We start from the raw sequence: 22,408 nt of genomic DNA on the forward strand, positions 1-22,408 counted from the left end.
GACATGCCAGAGCACCACCAAGTGATTGACAAGACATGCTAGGGCACCACACACTGATGGACAAGACATGCTGGTGCACCACACATTGATGGACAAGACATGCTAGAGCACCACCCACTGATGGATAAGACATGCTCTTGCAACACCCACTGATGGATAAGACATGCTAGAGCACCGCACACTGATGGATAAGACAGGCTAAAACACCACGTACTGACGGATAAGACATGCTAGAGCACCACCAAGTGATTGATAAGACATGCTAGGGCACCACACACTGATGGACAAGACATGCTAGAGCAGCCACACATGATGGACAAGACATGCTAGAGCACCACACACTGATGGATAAAATATGCTGGAGCACCACACACTGATAGATAAACATGCTAGAGCACCACACACTGATGGATAAGATATGCTAGAGCAGCCACACATGATGGACAAGACATGCTAGAGCACCACACACTGATGGATAAGACACGCTTTAGCACCTCCCACTGATGGATAAGACACACTGGAGCACCACCCACTGATGGACAAGACACGCTAAACTACCACCCACTGATGGACAAGACACGCTAGAGCACCACAAATTGATGGACAAGACATGCTGGAGCACCACCCACTGATGGACAAGATATGCTAGATCACCACACAATGATAAGACAGGCTAAAACACCACATACTGATGGATAAGACATGCTAGAGCACCACCAAGTGATTGATAAGACATGCTAGGGCACCACACACTGATGGATAAGACATGCTAGAGCAGCCACACATGATGGACAAGACATGCTAGAGCACCACACACTGATGGACAAGACATGCTAGAGCACCACCAAGTGATTGATAAGACATGCTAGTGCACCGCATACTGATGGATAAGACTTACTAGAGCACCACGCAATGATGGACAAGACATGCCAAAGCACCACGCACTGACGGATAAGACATGCTAGAGCACCACCAAGTGATTGATAAGACATGCTAGGGCACCAAACACTGATGGACAAGACATGCTGGTGCACCGCACATTGATACACAAGACATGCTAGAGCATCCACACATGATGGACAAGACATGCTAGAGCACCACACACTGTTGGACAAGACATGCAAGTGCACAACACAATGATGGAGAAGACTGCCTAGAGCACCATACAGATGAACAAGACATGCTAGAGCACCACATACTGATGGATAAGATATCGTGGAGCATCACACACTGATAGATAAACATGCTAGAGCACCACACACTGATGGATAAGACATGCTAGAGCAGCCACACATGATGGACAAGACTTGCTAGAGCACCACACACTGATGGATAAGACACGCTTGAGCACCACCCACTGATGGATAAGACACGCTGGAGCACCACCCACTGATGGACAAGACACACTAGAGCACCACACACTGATGGATAAGACATGTTAGAGCAGCCACACATGATGGACAAGACATGCTAGAGCACCACCCACTGATGAATATGACATGCTGGAGCAGCCACACATGATGGATAAGACATGCTAGAGGACCACCTATTGATGGTCAAGAAATGCTAGAGCACCACCCACTGATGGACAAGACATGCTCGAGCACCACCCACTGATGGACAAGACACGCAAGAGCACTACCCACTGATGGAAAAGACATGCTAGAGCACCACCAATTGATGGACAAGAGATGCTGGAGCACCACCCACTGATGGATAAGACATGCTAGAGAACCACCCAGTGATGGACAAGACATGCTAGAGCACCACACACTGATGGATGAGACATGCTAAAACACCACACACTGATGGAAAAGACTTACTAGAGCTCCACGCACTGATGGACAAGACATGCTCTTGCACCACCCACTGATGGACAAGACATGCTAGAGCACCACCAAGTGATTGACAAGACATGGTAGGGCACCACACACTGATGGACAAGACATGCTGGTGCACCACACATTGATGGACAAGACATGCTAGAGCACCATCCACTGATGGATAAGACATGCTCTTGCACCACCCACTGACGGATAAGACATGCTAGAGCACCACACACTGATGGACAAGACATGCTAGAGCAGCCACATACTGATGGAAAAGACTTACTAGAGCACCATGCACTGATGGACAAGACATGCTAGAGCACCACGCACCGACGGATAAGACATGCTAGAGCACCACCAAGTGATTGATAAGACATGCTAAGGCACCAAACACTGATGGACAAGACATGCTGGTGCACCACACATTGATGGACAAGACATGCTAGAGCAGCCACACATGATGGACAAGACATGCTAGAGCACCACACACTGATGGATAAGACACGCTTGAGCACCACCCACTGATGGATAAGAAACGCTGGAGCACCACCCACAGATGCACAAGACACGCTAGACTACCACCCACTGATGGACAAGACACGCTAGAGCACCACCAATTGATGGACAAGACATGCTGGAGCACCACCCACTGATGGATAAGACATGCTAGAGAACCACCCAGTGATGGACAAGACATGCTAGAGCACAACACACTGATGGATGAGACATGCTAAAGCACCACACACTGATGGAAAAGACTTGCTAGAGCTCCACGCACTGATGGACAAGACATGCTTTTGCACCACCCACTGATGGACAAGACATGCTAGAGCAGCCACACATGATGGACAAGAAATGCTAGAGCGCCATACACTGATGGACAAGACATGCTAGAGCACCACCAAGTGATTGATAAGACATGCTAGAGCACCGAATACTGATGGATAACACTACTAGAGCACCACACACTGATGGACAAGACATGCTAGAGCACCACGCACTGACGGATAAGACATGCTGGAGCACCACCAAGTGATTGATAAGACATGCTAGGGCACCAAACACTGATGGACAAGACATGCTGGTGCACCACACATTGATGGACAAGACATGCTAGAGCAGCCACGCATGATGGACAAGACCTGCTAGAGAACCACACACTGATGGACAAGACATGCAAGTGCACAACACAATGATAGAGAAGACTTGCTAGAGCACCACACAGATGAACAAGACATGCTAGAGCACCACACACTGATGGATAAGATATGCTGGAGCACCACACTCTGATAGATAAACATGCTAGAGCACCACACACTGATGGATAAGACATGCTAGAGCAGCCACACATGATGGACAAGACGTGCTAGAGCACCACACACTGATGGATAAGACACGCTTCAGCACGACCCACTGATGGATAAGATACGCTGGAGCACAACCCACTGTTGGACAAAAGACGCTATAGCACCACACACTGATGGATAAGACATGTTAGAGCAGCCACACATGATGGACAAGAAATGCTAGAGCACCACCCACTGATGGACAAGACATGCTCGAGCACCACCCACTGATGGACAAGACACGCAAGAGCAGCACCCACTGATGGACCAGACTTGCTACAGCACCAAGCACTGATGGACAAGACATGTTAGAGCACGACGCACTGATGGATAAGAAATGCTAGAGCACCACCAACTGATTGACAAGACATGCTAGAGCACCACACACTGATGGACAAGACATTCTAGAGCACCACCAACTGATTGATAAGACATGCTGGAGCACCACCCACTGATGTATAAGACATGCTAGAGCACCATGCACTGATGTACAAGACATGCTGGAGCACAACCCACTGATGGACAAGACACGCTAGAGCACCACCCACTGATGGACAAGACACGCTAGAGCACCACCAATTGATGGACAAGACATGCTGGAGCACCACCCACTGATGGACAAGACATGCTAGATCACCACACAATGATGGACAAGAGATGCTGGAGCACCACCCACTGATGGATAAGACATGCTAGAGAACCACCCAGTGATGGACAAGACATGCTAGAGCACCAAACACTGATGGATGAGACATGCTAAAGCAGCACACACTGATGGAAAAGACTTGCTAGAGCTCCACGCACTGATGGAAAAGACATACTCTTGCACCACCCACTGATGGATAAGACATGCTAGAGCACCCCAAACTGATGGATAAGACAGGCTAAAACACCACGCACTGACGGATAAGACATGCCAGAGCACCACCAAGTGATTGACAAGCCATGCTAGGGCACCACACACTGATGGACAAGACATGCTGGTGCACCACACATTGATGGACAAGACATGCTAGAGCACCACCCACTGATGGATAAGACATGCTCTTGCACCACCCACTGATGGATAAGACATGCTAGAGCACCACACACTGATGGATAAGACAGGCTAAAACACCACGTACTGACGGATAAGACATGCTGGAGCACCACCAAGTGATTGATAAGATATGCTAGGGCACCACACACTGATGGATAAAATATGCTGGAGCACCACACACTGATAGATAAACATGCTAGAGCACCACACACTGATGGATAAGACATGCTCTTGCAACACCCACTGATGGATAAGACATGCTAGAGCACCGCACACTGATGGATAAGACAGGCTAAAACACCACGTACTGACGGATAAGACATGCTAGAGCACCACCAAGTGATTGATAAGACATGCTAGGGCACCACACACTGATGGACAAGACATGCTAGAGCAGCCACACATGATGGACAAGACATGCTAGAGCACCACACACTGATGGATAAAATATGCTGGAGCACCACACACTGATAGATAAACATGCTAGAGCACCACACACTGATGGATAAGATATGCTAGAGCAGCCACACATGATGGACAAGACATGCTAGAGCACCACACACTGATGGATAAGACACGCTTTAGCACCTCCCACTGATGGATAAGACACACTGGAGCACCACCCACTGATGGACAAGACACGCTAAACTACCACCCACTGATGGACAAGACACGCTAGAGCACCACAAATTGATGGACAAGACATGCTGGAGCACCACCCACTGATGGACAAGATATGCTAGATCACCACACAATGATAAGACAGGCTAAAACACCACATACTGATGGATAAGACATGCTAGAGCACCACCAAGTGATTGATAAGACATGCTAGGGCACCACACACTGATGGATAAGACATGCTAGAGCAGCCACACATGATGGACAAGACATGCTAGAGCACCACACACTGATGGACAAGACATGCTAGAGCACCACCAAGTGATTGATAAGACATGCTAGTGCACCGCATACTGATGGATAAGACTTACTAGAGCACCACGCAATGATGGACAAGACATGCCAAAGCACCACGCACTGACGGATAAGACATGCTAGAGCACCACCAAGTGATTGATAAGACATGCTAGGGCACCAAACACTGATGGACAAGACATGCTGGTGCACCGCACATTGATACACAAGACATGCTAGAGCATCCACACATGATGGACAAGACATGCTAGAGCACCACACACTGTTGGACAAGACATGCAAGTGCACAACACAATGATGGAGAAGACTGCCTAGAGCACCATACAGATGAACAAGACATGCTAGAGCACCACATACTGATGGATAAGATATCGTGGAGCATCACACACTGATAGATAAACATGCTAGAGCACCACACACTGATGGATAAGACATGCTAGAGCAGCCACACATGATGGACAAGACTTGCTAGAGCACCACACACTGATGGATAAGACACGCTTGAGCACCACCCACTGATGGATAAGACACGCTGGAGCACCACCCACTGATGGACAAGACACACTAGAGCACCACACACTGATGGATAAGACATGTTAGAGCAGCCACACATGATGGACAAGACATGCTAGAGCACCACCCACTGATGAATATGACATGCTGGAGCAGCCACACATGATGGATAAGACATGCTAGAGGACCACCTATTGATGGTCAAGAAATGCTAGAGCACCACCCACTGATGGACAAGACATGCTCGAGCACCACCCACTGATGGACAAGACACGCAAGAGCACTACCCACTGATGGAAAAGACATGCTAGAGCACCACCAATTGATGGACAAGAGATGCTGGAGCACCACCCACTGATGGATAAGACATGCTAGAGAACCACCCAGTGATGGACAAGACATGCTAGAGCACCACACACTGATGGATGAGACATGCTAAAACACCACACACTGATGGAAAAGACTTACTAGAGCTCCACGCACTGATGGACAAGACATGCTCTTGCACCACCCACTGATGGACAAGACATGCTAGAGCACCACCAAGTGATTGACAAGACATGGTAGGGCACCACACACTGATGGACAAGACATGCTGGTGCACCACACATTGATGGACAAGACATGCTAGAGCACCACCCACTGATGAATAAGACATGCTGGAGCAGCCACACATGATGGATAAGACATGCTAGAGAACCACCTACTGATGGACAACAAATGCTAGAGCAGCCACACATGATGGACAAGACATGCTCGAGCACCACCCACTGATGGACAAGACACGCAAGAGCAGCACCCACTGATGGACAAGACTTGCTACAGAACCAAGCACTGATGGACAAGACATGTTAGATCACAACACACTGATGGATAAGAAATGCTAGAGCACCATCAACTGATTGACAGGACATGCTAGAGCACCACACACTGATGGACAAGACATTCTAGAGCACCACCAACTGATTGATAAGACATGCTGGAGCACCACCCACTGATGTATAAGACATGCTACAGCACCATGCACTGATGTACAAGACATGCTGGAGCACAACCCACTGATGGACAAGAAACGCTAGAGCACCACCCACTGATGGACAAGACACGCTAGAGCACCACCAATTGATGGACAAGACATGCTGGAGCACCACCCACTGATGGACAAGACATGCTAGATCACCACACAATGATGGACAAGAGATGCTGGAGCACCACCCACTGATGGATAAGACATGCTAGAGAACCACCCAGTGATGGACAAGACATGCTAGAGCACCACACACTGATGGATGAGACATGCTAAAGCAGCACACACTGATGGAAAAGACTTGCTAGAGCTCCACGCACTGATGGAAAAGACATACTCTTGCACCACCCACTGATGGATAAGACATGCTAGAGCACCCCAAACTGATGGATAAGACAGGCTAAAACACCACGCACTGACGGATAAGACATGCCAGAGCACCACCAAGTGATTGACAAGACATGCTAGGGCACCACACACTGATGGACAAGACATGCTGGTGCACCACACATTGATGGACAAGACATGCTAGAGCACCACCCACTGATGGATAAGACATGCTCTTGCACCACCCACTGATGGATAGGACATGCTAGAGCACCGCACACTGATGGATAAGACATGCTAGAGCACCACCAAGTGATTGATAAGACATGCTAGGGCACCACACACTGATGGACAAGACATGCTAGAGCAGCCACACATGATGGACAAGACATGCTAGAGCACCACACACTGATGGATAAAATATGCTGGAGCACCACACACTGATAGATAAACATGCTAGAGCACCACACACTGATGGATAAGATATGCTAGAGCAGCCACACATGATGGACAAGACATGCTAGAGCACCACACACTGATGGATAAGACACGCTTGAGCACCACCCACTGATGGATAAGACACACTGGAGCACCACCCTCTGATGGACAAGAAACGCTAAACTACCACCCACTGATGGACAAGACACACTAGAGCACCACAAATGGATGGACAAGACATGCTGGAGTACCACCCACTGATGGACAAGACATGCTAGATCACCACACAATGATAAGACAGGCTAAAACACCACATACTGATGGATAAGAAATGCTAGAGCACCAACAAGTGATTGATAAGACATGCTAGGGCACCACACACTGATGGATAAGACATGCTAGAGTAGCCACACATGATGGACAAGACATGCTATAGCACCACACACTGATGGACAAGACATGCTAGAGCACCACACACTGATGGATAAAATATGCTGGAGCACCACAACTGATAGATAAACATGCTAGAGCACCACACACTGATGGATAAGATATGCTAGAGCACCCACACATGATGGACAAGACATGCTAGAGCACCACACACTGATGGATAAGACACTCTTGAGCACCACCCACTGATGGATAAGACACACTGTAGCACCACCCACTGATGGACAAGACACGCTAAACTACCACCCACTGATGGACAAGACACGCTAGAGCACCACAAATTGATGGACAAGACATGCTGGAGTACCACCCACTGATGGACAAGACATGCTAGATCACCACACAATGATAAGACAGGCTAAAACACCACATACTGATGGATAAGAAATGCTAGAGCACCAACAAGTGATTGATAAGACATGCTAGGGCACCACACACTGATGGATAAGACATGCTAGAGTAGCCACACATGATGGACAAGACATGCTAGAGCGCCACACACTGATGGACAAGACATGCTAGAGCACCACCAAGTGATTGATAAGACATGCTAGAGCACCGCATACTGATGGATAAGACTTACTAGAGCACCACGCACTGATGGACAAGACATGCCAAAGCACCACGCACTGACGGATAAGACATGCTTGAGCACCACCAAGTGATTGATAAGACATGCTAGGGCACCAAACACTGATGGATAAGACATGCTGGTGCACCGCACATTGATGGACAAGACATGCTAGAGCAGCCACACATGATGGACAAGACATGCTAGAGCACCACACACTGATGGACAAGACATGCAAGTGCACAACACAATGATGGAGAAGACTTGCTAGAGCACCACACAGATGAACAAGACATGCTAGATCACCACACACTGATGGATAAGATATCGTGGAGCATCACACACTGATAGATAAACATGCTAAAGCACCACACACTGATGGATAAGACATGCTAGAGCAGCCACACATGATGGACAAGACTTGCTAGAGCACCACACACTGATGGATAAGACACGCTTGAGCACCACCTACTGATGGATAAGACACGCTGGAGCACCACCCACTGATGCACAAGACACGCTAGAGCACCACACACTGATGGATAAGACATGTTAGAGCAGCCACACATGATGGACAAGACATGCTAGAGCACCACCGACTGATGGATATGACATGCTGGAGCAGCCACACATGATGGATAAGACATGCTAGAGGACCACCTATTGATTGTCAAGAAATGCTAGAGCACCACCCACTGATGGACAAGACATGCTCGAGCACCACCCACTGATGGACAAGACATGCTCGAGCACCACCCACTGATGGACAAGACACGCAAGAGCAGTACCCACTGATGGACAAGACATGCTAGATCACCACACAATGATGGACAAGAGATGCTGGAGCACCACCCACCGATGGATAAGACATGCTAGAGAACCACCCAGTGATGGACAAGACATGCTAGAGCACCACACACTGATGGATGAGACATGCTAAAGCACCACACACTGATGGAAAAGACTTGCTAGAGCTCCACTCACTGATGGACAAGACATGCTCTTGCACCACCCACTGATGGATAAGACATGCTAGAGCACCCCAAACTGATGGATAAGACAGGCTAAAACACCACACATTGACGGATAAGATATGCTAGAGCACCACCAAGTGATTGACAAGACATGCTAGGGCACCACACACTGATGGACAAGACATGCTGGTGCACCACACATTGATGGACAAGACATGCTAGAGCACCATCCACTGATGGATAAGACATGCTCTTGCACCACCCACTGATGGATAAGACATGCTAGAGCACCCCACACTGATGGATAAGACAGGCTAAAACACGACGTACTGACGGATAAGACATGCTCGAGCACCACCAAGTGATTGATAAGACATGCTGGAGTACCACCCACTGATGGACAAGACATGCTAGATCACCACACAATGATAAGACAGGCTAAAGCACCACATACTGATGGATAAGAAATGCTAGAGCACCAACAAGTGATTGATAAGACATGCTAGGGCACCACACACTGATGGATAAGACATGCTAGAGTAGCCACACATGATGGACAAGACATGCTAGAGCACCACAAATTGATGGACAAGACATGCTGGAGTACCACCCACTGATGGACAAGACATGCTAGATCACCACACAATGATAAGACAGGCTAAAACACCACATACTGATGGATAAGAAATGCTAGAGCACCAACAAGTGATTGATAAGACATGCTAGGGCACCACACACTGATGGATAGGACATGCTAGAGTAGCCACACATGATGGACAAGACATGCTAGAGCACCACACACTGATGGACAAGACATGCTAGAGCACCACACACTGATGGATAACATATGCTGGAGCACCACACACTGATAGATAAACATGCTAGAGCACCACACACTGATGGATAAGATATGCTAGAGCAGCCACACATGATGGACAAGACATGCTAGAGCACCACACACTGATGGATAAGACACTCTTGAGCACCACCCACTGATGGATAAGACACACTGGAGCACCACCCACTGATGGACAAGAAACGCTAAACTACCACCCACTGATGGACAAGACACGCTAGAGCACCACAAATTGATGGACAAGACATGCTGGAGTATCACCCACTGATGGACAAGACATGCTAGATCACCACACAATGATAAGACAGGCTAAAACACCACATACTGATGGATAAGAAATGCTAGAGCACCAACAAGTGATTGATAAAACATGCTAGGGCACCACACACTGATGGATAAGACATGCTAGAGTAGCCACACATGATGGACAAGACATGCTAGAGCACCACACACTGATGGACAAGACATGCTAGAGCACCACCAAGTGATTGATAAGACATGCTAGAGCACCGCATACTGATGGATAAGACTTACTAGAGCACCACGCACTGATGGACAAGACATGCCAAAGCACCACGCACTGACGGATAAGACATGCTTGAGCACCACCAAGTGATTGATAAGACATGCTAGGGCACCAAATACTGATGGATAAGACATGCTGGTGCACCGCACATTGGTGGACAAGACATGCTAGAGCAGCCACACATGATGGAAAAGACATGCTAGAGCACCACACACTGATGGACAAGACATGCAAGTGCACAACACAATGATGGAGAAGACTTGCTAGAGCACCACACAGATGAACAAGACATGCTAGATCACCACACACTGATGGATAAGATATCGTGGAGCATCACACACTGATAGATAAACATGCTAAAGCACCACACACTGATGGATAAGACATGCTAGAGCAGCCACACATGATGGACAAGACTTGCTAGAGCACCACACACTGATGGATAAGACATGCTTGAGCACCACCCACTGATGGATAAGACACGCTGGAGCACCACCCACTGATGCACAAGACACGCTAGAGCACCACACACTGATGGATAAGACATGTTAGAGCAGCCACACATGATGGACAAGACATGCTAGAGCACCACCGACTGATGGATATGACATGCTGGAGCAGCCACACATGATGGATAAGACATGCTAGAGGACCACCTATTGATTGTCAAGAAATGCTAGAGCACCACCCACTGATGGACAAGACATGCTCGAGCACCACCCACTGATGGACAAGACATGCTCGAGCACCACCCACTGATGGACAAGACAAGCAAGAGCACTACCCACTGATGGACAAGACATGCTAGATCACCACACAATGATGGACAAGAGATGCTGGAGCACCACCCACTGATGGATAAGACATGCTAGAGAACCACCCAGTGATGGACAAGACATGCTAGAGCACCACACACTGATGGATGAGACATGCTAAAGCACCACACACTGATGGAAAAGACTTGCTAGAGCTCCACGCACTGATGGAAAAGACATGCTCTTGCACCACCCACTGATGGATAAGACATGCTAGAGCACCCCAAACTGATGGATAAGACAGGCTAAAACACCACACATTGACGGATAAGATATGTTAGAGCACCACCAAGTGATTGACAAGACATGCTAGGGCACCACACACTGATGGACAAGACATGCTGGTGCACCACACATTGATGGACAAGACATGCTAGAGCACCATCCACTGATGGATAAGACATGCTCTTGCACCACCCACTGATGGATAAGACATGCTAGAGCACCCCACACTGATGGATAAGACAGGCTAAAACATGACGTACTGACGGATAAGACATGCTCGAGCACCACCAAGTGATTGATAAGACATGCTAGGGCACCACACACTGATGGACAAGACATGCTTGAGCAGCCACACATGATGGACAAGAAATGCTAGAGCACCACACACTGATGGACAAGACATGCGAGAGCACCACCAAGTGATTGATAAGACATGCTAGAGCACCACATACTGATGGATAAGACTTACTAGAGCACCATGCACTGATGGACAAGACATGCTAGAGCACCACGCACTGACGGATAAGACATGCTAGAGCACCACCAAGTGATTGATAACACATGCTAGAGCACCAAACACTGATGGACAAGACATGCTGGTGCACCACACATTGATGGACAAGACATGCTAGAGCAGCCACACATGATGGACAAGACATGCTAGAGCACCACACACTGATGGACAAGACATGCTAGAGCACCACACACTGATGGAAAAGACACGATTGAGCACCACCCACTGATGGATAAGACACACTGGAGCACAACCCACTGATGGACAAGACACGCTAGACTTCCACCCACTGATGGACAAGACACGCTAGAGCACCACCAATTGATGGACAAGACATGCTGGAGCACCACCCACTGATGGACAAGACATGCTAGATCACCACACAATGATGGACAAGACATGCTGGAGCACCACCCACTGAAGGATAAGACATGCTAGAGAACCACCCAGTGATGGACAAGGCATGCTAGAACACCACACACTGATGGATGAGACATGCTAAAGCACCACACACTGATGGAAAAGACTTGCTAGAGCTCCACGCACTGATGGACAAGACATGCTCTTGCACCACCCACTGATGGACAAGACATGCTAGAGCAGCCACACATGATGGACAAGACATGCTAGAGCACCACACACTGATGGACAAGACATGGTAGAGCACCACCAAGTGATTGATAAGACATGCGAGAGCACCAAATACTGATGGATAACACTTACTAGAGCACCACGCACTGATGGGCAAGACATGCTAGAGCACCACGCACTGACGGATAAGACATGCTGGAGCATCACAAGTGATTGATAAGACATGCTAGGGCAGCAAACACTGATGGACAAGACATGCTGGTGCACCACACATTGATGGACAATACATGCTAGAGCAGCCACACATGATGGACAAGACATGCTAGAGCACCACACACAGATGAACAAGACATGCTAGAGCGCCACACACTGATGGATAAGATATGCTGGAGCACCACACTCTGATAGATAAACATGCTAGAGCACCACACACTGATGGATAAGACATGCTAGAGCAGCCACACATGATGGACAAGACGTGCTAGAGCACCACACACTGATGGATAAGACACTCTTCAGCACCACCCACTGATGGATAAGATACGCTGGAGCACCACCCACTGATGGACAAGACACGCTAGAGCACCACACACTGATGGATAAGACATGTTAGAGCAGCCACACATGATGGACAAGAAATGCTAGAGCACCACCCACTGATGGACAAGACATGCTCGAGCACCACCCACTGATGGACAAGACACGCAAGAGCAGCACCCACTGATGGACAAGACTTGCTACAGCACCACACACTGATGGATAAGACACTTTTCAGCACCACCCACTGATGGATAAGATACGCTGGAGCACCACCCACTGATGGACAAGACATGTTAGAGCACGACGCACTGATGGATAAGAAATGCTAGAGCACCACCAACTGATTGACAAGACATGCTAGAGCACCACACACTGATGGACAAGACGTTCTAGAGCACCACCAACTGATTGATAAGACATGCTGGAGCACCACCCACTGATGTATAAGACATGCTAGAGCACCATGCACTGATGTACAAGACATGCTGGAGCACAACCCACTGATGGAAAAGACACACCAGAGCACCACCCACTGATGGACAAGACACACTAGAGCACCACCAATTGATGGACAAGACATGCTGGAGCACCAACCACTGATGGACAAGACATGCTAGATCACCACACAATGATGGACAAGAGATGCTGGAGCACCACCCACTGATGGATAAGACATGCTAGAGAACCACCCAGTGATGGGCAAGACATGCTAGAGCACCAAATACTGATGGATGAGACATGCCAAAGCACCACACACTGATGGAAAAGACTTGCTAGAGTTCCACGCACTGATGGACAAGACATGCTCATGCACCACCCACTGATGGATAAGACATGCTAGAGCACCCCAAACTGATGGATAAGACAGGCTAAAACACCACGCACTGACGGATAAGACATGCAAGAGCACCACCAAGTGATTGACAAGACATGCTAGGGCACCACACACTGATGGACAAGACATGCTGGTGCACCACACATTGATGGACAAGACATGCTAGAGCACCACCCACTGATGGATAAGACATGTTCTTGCACCATCCACTGATGGATAAGACATGCTAGAGCACCCCACACTGATGGATAAGACAGGCTAAAACATGACATACTGACGGATAAGACTTGCTAGAGCACCACCAAGTGATTGATAAGACATGCTAGGGCACCACACACTGATGGACAAGACATGCTAGAGCAGCCACACATGATGGACAAGACATGCTAGAGCACCACACACTGATGGACAAGACATGCTAGTGCACCACCAAGTGATTTATAAGACATGCTAGAGCACCGCATAAAGATGGATAAGACTTACTAGAGCACCACGCACTGATGGACAAGACATGCTAGAGCACCACACACTGACGGATAAGACATGCTAGAGCACCACCAAGTGATTCATAAGACATGCTATGGCACCAACCACTGATGGACAAGACATGCTGGTGCACCACACATTGATGGACAAGACATGCTAGAGCAGCTACACATGATGGACCAGACATGCTAGAGCACCACACACTGATGGACAAGACATGCAAGTGCACAACACAATGATGGAGAAGACTTGCTAGAGAACAACACAGATGAACAAGACATGCTAGAGCACCACACACTGATGGATAAGATATGCTGGAGCACCACACACTGATAGATAAACATGCTAGAGCACCACACACCGATAGATAAGACATGCTAGAGCAGCCACACATGATGGACAAGACTTGCTAGATCACCAAACACTGATGGATAAGACACGCTTGAGCACCACCCACTGATGGATAAGACACGCTGGAGCACCACCCACTGATGGACAAGACACGCTAGAGCACCACACACTGATGGATAAGACATGTTAGAGCAGCCACACATGATGGAAAAGACATGCTAGAGCACCACCCACTGATGAATAAGACATGCCGGAGCAGGCACACATGATGGATAAGACATGCTAGAGAACCACCTACTGATGGACAGGAAATGCTAGAGCAGCCACACATGATGGACAAGACATGCTCGAGCACCACCCACTGATGGACAAGACACACAAGAGCAGCACCCACTGATGGACAAGACTTGCTACAGCACCAAGCACTGATGGACAAGACATGTTAGAGCACAACGCACTGATGGATAAGAAATGCTAGAGCACTACCAACTGATTGACAAGACATGCTAGAGCACCACACACTGATGGACAAGACATTCTAGAGCACCACCAACTGATTGATGAGACATGCTGGAGCACCACCCACTGATGTATAAGACATGCTACAGCACCATGCACTGATGTACAAGACATGCTGGAGCACAACCCACTGATGGACAAGACACGCTAGAGCACAACCCACTGATGGACAAGACATGTTAGAGCACCACCAATTGATGGACAAGACATGCTGGAGCACCACCCACTTATGGACAAGACATGCTAGATCACCACACAATGATGGACAAGAGATGCTGGAGCACCACCCACTGATGGATAAGACATGCTAGAGAACCACCCAGTGATGGACAAGACATGCTAGAGCACCACACACTGATGGAAAAGACTTGCTAGAGCTCCATGCACTGATGGACAAGACATGCTCTTGCACCACGCACTGATGGATAAGACATGCTAGAGCACCCCAAACTGATGGATAAGACAGGCTAAAACACCACGCACTGACGGATAAGACATGCTAGAGCACCACCAAGTGATTGACAAGACATGCTATGGCACCACACACTGATGGACAAGACATGCTGGTGCACCACACATTGATGGTCAAGACATGCTAGAGGACCACCCACTGATGGATAAGACATGCTCTTGCACCACCCACTGATGGATAAGACATGCTAGAGCACCCCACACTGATGGATAAGACAGGCTAAAACACAACGTACTGACGGATAAGACATGCTAGAGCACCACACATTGATGGACAAGACATGCTAGAGCAGCCACACATGATGGACAAGACATGGTAGAGCACCACACACTGATGGACAAGACATGCAAGTGCACAACACAATGATGGAGAAGACTTGCTAGAGCACCACAAAGATGAACAAGACATGCTAGAGCACCACACACTGATGGATAAGATATGCTGGAGCACCACACACTGATAGATAAACATGCTAGAGTACCACACACTGATGGATAAGATATGCTAGAGCAGCCAAACATGATGGACAAGACATGCTAGAGCACCACTTACTGATGGATAAGACACGGTTGAGCACCACCCACTGATGGATAAGACACGCTGGAGCACCACCCACTGATGTACAAGACACGCTAAACTACCACCCACTGATGGACAAGACACGCTAGAGTACCACGAATTGATGGACAAGACATGCTGGAGCACCACCCACTTATGGACAAGACATGCTAGATCACCACACAATAATAAAACAGGCTAAAACACCACATACTGATGGATAAGACATGTTAGAGCACCACCAAGTGATTGATAAGACATGCTAAGGTACCACACACTGATGGATAAGACATGCTAGAGCAGCCACACATGATGGACAAGACATGCTAGAGCACCACACACTGATGGACAAGACATGCTAGAGCACCACCAAGTGATTGATAAGACATGCTAGAGCACCGCATACTGATGGATAAGACTTATTAGAGCACCACGCACTGATGGACAAGACATGCCAAAGCACCACACACTGACGGATAAGACATGCTAGAGCACCACCAAGTGATTGATAAGACATGCTAGGGCACCAAACAATGATGGACAAGACATGCTGGTGCACCGCACATTGATGGATAAGACATGCTAGAGCAGCCACACATGATGGACAAGACATGCTAGAGCACCACACACTGATGGACAAGACAAGCAAGTGCACAACACAATGATGGAGAAGACTTGCTAGAGCACCACACAGATGAACAAGACATGCTAGAGCACCACACACTGATTGATAAGATATCCTGGAGCATCACACACTGATAGATAAACATGCTAGAGCACCACACACTGATGGATAAGACATGCTAGAGCAGCCACACATGATGGACAAGACTTGCTGGTGCACCACACATTGATGGACAAGACATGCTAGAGGACCATCCACTGATGGATAAGACATGCTCTTGCACCACCCACTGATGGATAAGACATGCTAGAGCACCCCACACTGATGGATAAGACAGGCTAAAACACAACGTACTGACGGATAAGACATGCTAGAGCACCACCAAGTGATTGATAAGACATGCTAGGGCACCACACACTGACAGACAAGACATGCTAGAGCAGCCACACATGATGGACAAGACATGCTAGAGCACCACACACTGATGGACAAGACATGCTAGAGCACCACCAAGTGATTGATAAGACATGCTAGAACACCGCATAAAGATGGATAAGACTTACTAGAGCACCACGCACTGATGGACAAGACATGCTGGTGCACCACACATTGATGGACAAGACATGCTAGAGCAGCCACACATGATGGACAAGACATGGTAGAGCACCACACACTGATGGACAAGACATGCAAGTGCACAACACAATGATGGAGAAGACTTGCTAGAGCACCACAAAGATGAACAAGACATGCTAGAGCACCACATACTGATGGATAAGATATGCTGGAGCACCACACACTGATAGATAAACATGCTAGAGTACCACACACTGATGGATAAGATATGCTAGAGCAGCCAAACATGATGGACAAGACATGCTAGAGCACCACTTACTGATGGATAAGACACGGTTGAGCACCACCCACTGATGGATAAAACACGCTGGAGCACCACCCACTGATGTACAAGACACGCTAAACTACCACCCACTGATGGACAAGACACGCTAGAGTACCACGAATTGATGGACAAGACATGCTGGAGCACCACCCACTTATGGACAAGACATGCTAGATCACCACACAATAATAAAACAGGCTAAAACACCACATACTGATGGATAAGACATGTTAGAGCACCACCAAGTGATTGATAAGACATGCTAAGGTACCACACACTGATGGATAAGACATGCTAGAGCAGCCACACATGATGGACAAGACATGCTAGAGCACCACACACTGATGGACAAGACATGCTAGAGCACCACCAAGTGATTGATAAGACATGCTAGAGCACCGCATACTGATGGATAAGACTTATTAGAGCACCACGCACTGATGGACAAGACATGCCAAAGCACCACGCACTGACGGATAAGACATGCTAGAGCACCACCAAGTGATTGATAAGACATGCTAGGGCACCAAACAATGATGGACAAGACATGCTGGTGCACCGCACATTGATGGACAAGACATGCTAGAGCAGCCACACATGATGGACAAGACATGCTAGAGCACCACACACTGATGGACAAGACAAGCAAGTGCACAACACAATGATGGAGAAGACTTGCTAGAGCACCACACAGATGAACAAGACATGCTAGAGCACCACACACTGATTGATAAGATATCCTGGAGCATCACACACTGATAGATAAACATGCTAGAGCACCACACACTGATGGATAAGACATGCTAGAGCAGCCACACATGATGGACAAGACTTGCTAGAGCACCACACACTGATGGATAAGACACGCTTGAGCACCACCCACTGATGAATATGACATGCTGGAGCAGCCACACATGATGGATAAGACATGCTAGAGGACCACCTATTGATGGTCAAGAAATGCTAGAGCACCACCCACTGATGGACAAGACATGCTCGAGCACCACCCACTGATGGACAAGACACGCAAGAGCACTACCCACTGATGGACAAGACATGCTAGATCACCACACAATGATGGACAAGAGATGCTGGAGCACCACCCACTGATGGATAAGACATGCTAGAGAACCACCCAGTGATGGACAAGACATGCTAGAGCACCACACACTGATGGATGAGACATGCTAAAGTACCACACACTGATGCAAAAGACTTGCTAGAGCTCCACGCACTGATGGACAAGACATGCTCTTGCACCACCCACTGATGGATAAGACATGCTAGAGCACCCCAGACTGATGGATAAGACAGGCTAAAACACCACGCACTGACGGATAAGATATGCTAGAGCACCACCAAGTGATTGACAAGACATGCTAGGGCACCACACACTGATGGACAAGAAATGCTAGGGCACCACACACTGATGGACAAGAAATGCTAGTGCAGCACACATTGATGGACAAGACATGCTAGAGCACCATCCACTGATGGATAAGACATGCTCTTGCACCACCCACTGATGGATAAGACATGCTAGAGCACCCCACACTGATGGATAAGACAGGCTAAAACACCACATACTGACGGATAAGACATGCTAGAGCACCACCAAGTGATTGATAAGAAATGCTAGGGCACCACACACTGATGGACAAGACATGGTAGAGCAGCCACACATGATGGACAAGACATGCTAGAACAGCCGCACATGATGGACAAGAAATGCTAGAGCACCACACACTGATGGACAAGACATGCTAGAGCACCACATACAGATGGATAAGATATGCTGGAGCACCACAAACAGATGGATAGGACATGCTAGAGCACCACACACTGATGAATAAGACATGCCGGAGCAGGCACACATGATGGATAAGACATGCTAGAGAACCACCTACTGATGGACAAGAAATGCTAGAGCAGCCACACATGATGGACAAGACATGCTCGAGCACCACCCACTGATGGACAAGACACACAAGAGCAGCACCCACTGATGGACAAGACTTGCTACAGCACCAAGCACTGATGGACAAGACATGTTAGAGCACAACGCACTGATGGATAAGAAATGCTAGAGCACTACCAACTGATTGACAAGACATGCTAGAGCACCACACACTGATGGACAAGACATTCTAGAGCACCACCAACTGATTGATTTGACATGCTGGAGCACCACCCACTGATGTATAAGACATGCTACAGAACCATGCACTGATGTACAAGACATGCTGGAGCACAACCCACTGATGGACAAGACACGCTAGAGCACAACCCACTGATGGACAAGACATGCTAGAGCACCACCAACTGATGGACAAGACATGCTGGAGCACCACCCACTGATGGACAAGACATGCTAGATCACCACACAATGATGGACAAGAGATGCTGGAGCACCACCCACTGATGGATAAGACATGCTAGAGAACCACCCAGTGATGGACAAGACATGCTAGAGCACCACACACTGATGGATAAGACAGGCTAAAACACCACGCACTGACGGATAAGACATGCTAGAGCACCACCAAGTGATTGACAAGACATGCTATGGCACCACACACTGATGGACAAGACATGCTGGTGCACCACACATTGATGGACAAGACATGCTAGAGGACCACCCACTGATGGATAAGACATGCTCTTGCACCACCCACTGATGGATAAGACATGCTAGAGCACCCCACACTGATGGATAAGACAGGCTAAAACACAACGTACTGACGGATAAGACATGCTAGAGCACCACCAAGTGATTGATAAGACATGCTAGGGCACCACACACTGACAGACAAGACATGCTAGAGCAGCCACACATGATGGGCAAGACATGCTAGAGCACCACACACTGATGGACAAGACATGCTAGAGCACCACCAAGTGATTGATAAGACATGCTAGAACACCGCATAAAGATGGATAAGACTTACTAGAGCACCACGCACTGATGGACAAGACATGCTGGTGCACCACACATTGATGGACAAGACATGCTAGAGCAGCCACACATGATGGACAAGACATGGTAGAGCACCACACACTGATGGACAAGACATGCAAGTGCACAACACAATGATGGAGAAGACTTGCTAGAGCACCACACAGATGAACAAGACATGCTAGAGCACCACACACTGATGGATACGATATGCTGGAGCACCACACACTGATAGATAAACATGCTAGAGTACCACACACTGATGGATAAGATATGCTGGAGCAGCCAAACATGATGGACAAGACATGCTAGAGCACCACTTACTGATGGATAAGACACGGTTGAGCACCACCCACTGATGGATAAGACACGCTGGAGCACCACCCACTGATGTACAAGACACGCTAAACTACCACCCACTGATGGACAAGACACGCTAGAGTACCACGAATTGATGGACAAGACATGCTGGAGCACCACCCACTTATGGACAAGACATGCTAGATCACCACACAATAATAAGACAGGCTAAAACACCACATACTGATGGATAAGACATGCTAGAGCACCACCAAGTTATTGATAAGACATGCTAGGGTACCACACACTGATGGATAAGACATGCTACAGCAGCCACACATGATGGACAAGACATGCTAGAGCACCACACACTGATGGACAAGACATGCTAGAGCACCACCAAGTGATTGATAAGACATGCTAGAGCACCGCATACTGATGGATAAGACTTACTAGAGCACCACGCACTGATGGACAAGACATGCCAAAGCACCATGCACTGACGGATAAGACATGCTAGAGCACCACCAAGTGATTGATAAGACATGCTAGGGCACCAAACAATGATGGACAAGACATGCTGGTGCACCGCACATTGATGGACAAGACATGCTAGAGCAGCCACACATGATGGACAAGACATGCTAGAGCACCACACACTGATGGACAAGACAAGCAAGTGCACAACACAATGATGGAGAAGACTTGCTAGAGCACCACACAGATGAACAAGACATGCTAGAGCACCACACACTGATTGATAAGATATCCTGGAGCATCACACACTGATAGATAAACATGCTAGAGTACCACACACTGATGGATAAGATATGCTAGAGCAGCCAAACATGATGGACAAGACATGCTAGAGCACCACTTACTAATGGT

The sequence above is a fragment of the Ambystoma mexicanum genome, chromosome 1p (assembly GCF_040938575.1).
Source record: "Ambystoma mexicanum isolate Mex_15411 chromosome 1p, UKY_AmexF1_1, whole genome shotgun sequence".
Lineage (NCBI taxonomy): Eukaryota > Metazoa > Chordata > Amphibia > Caudata > Ambystomatidae > Ambystoma > Ambystoma mexicanum.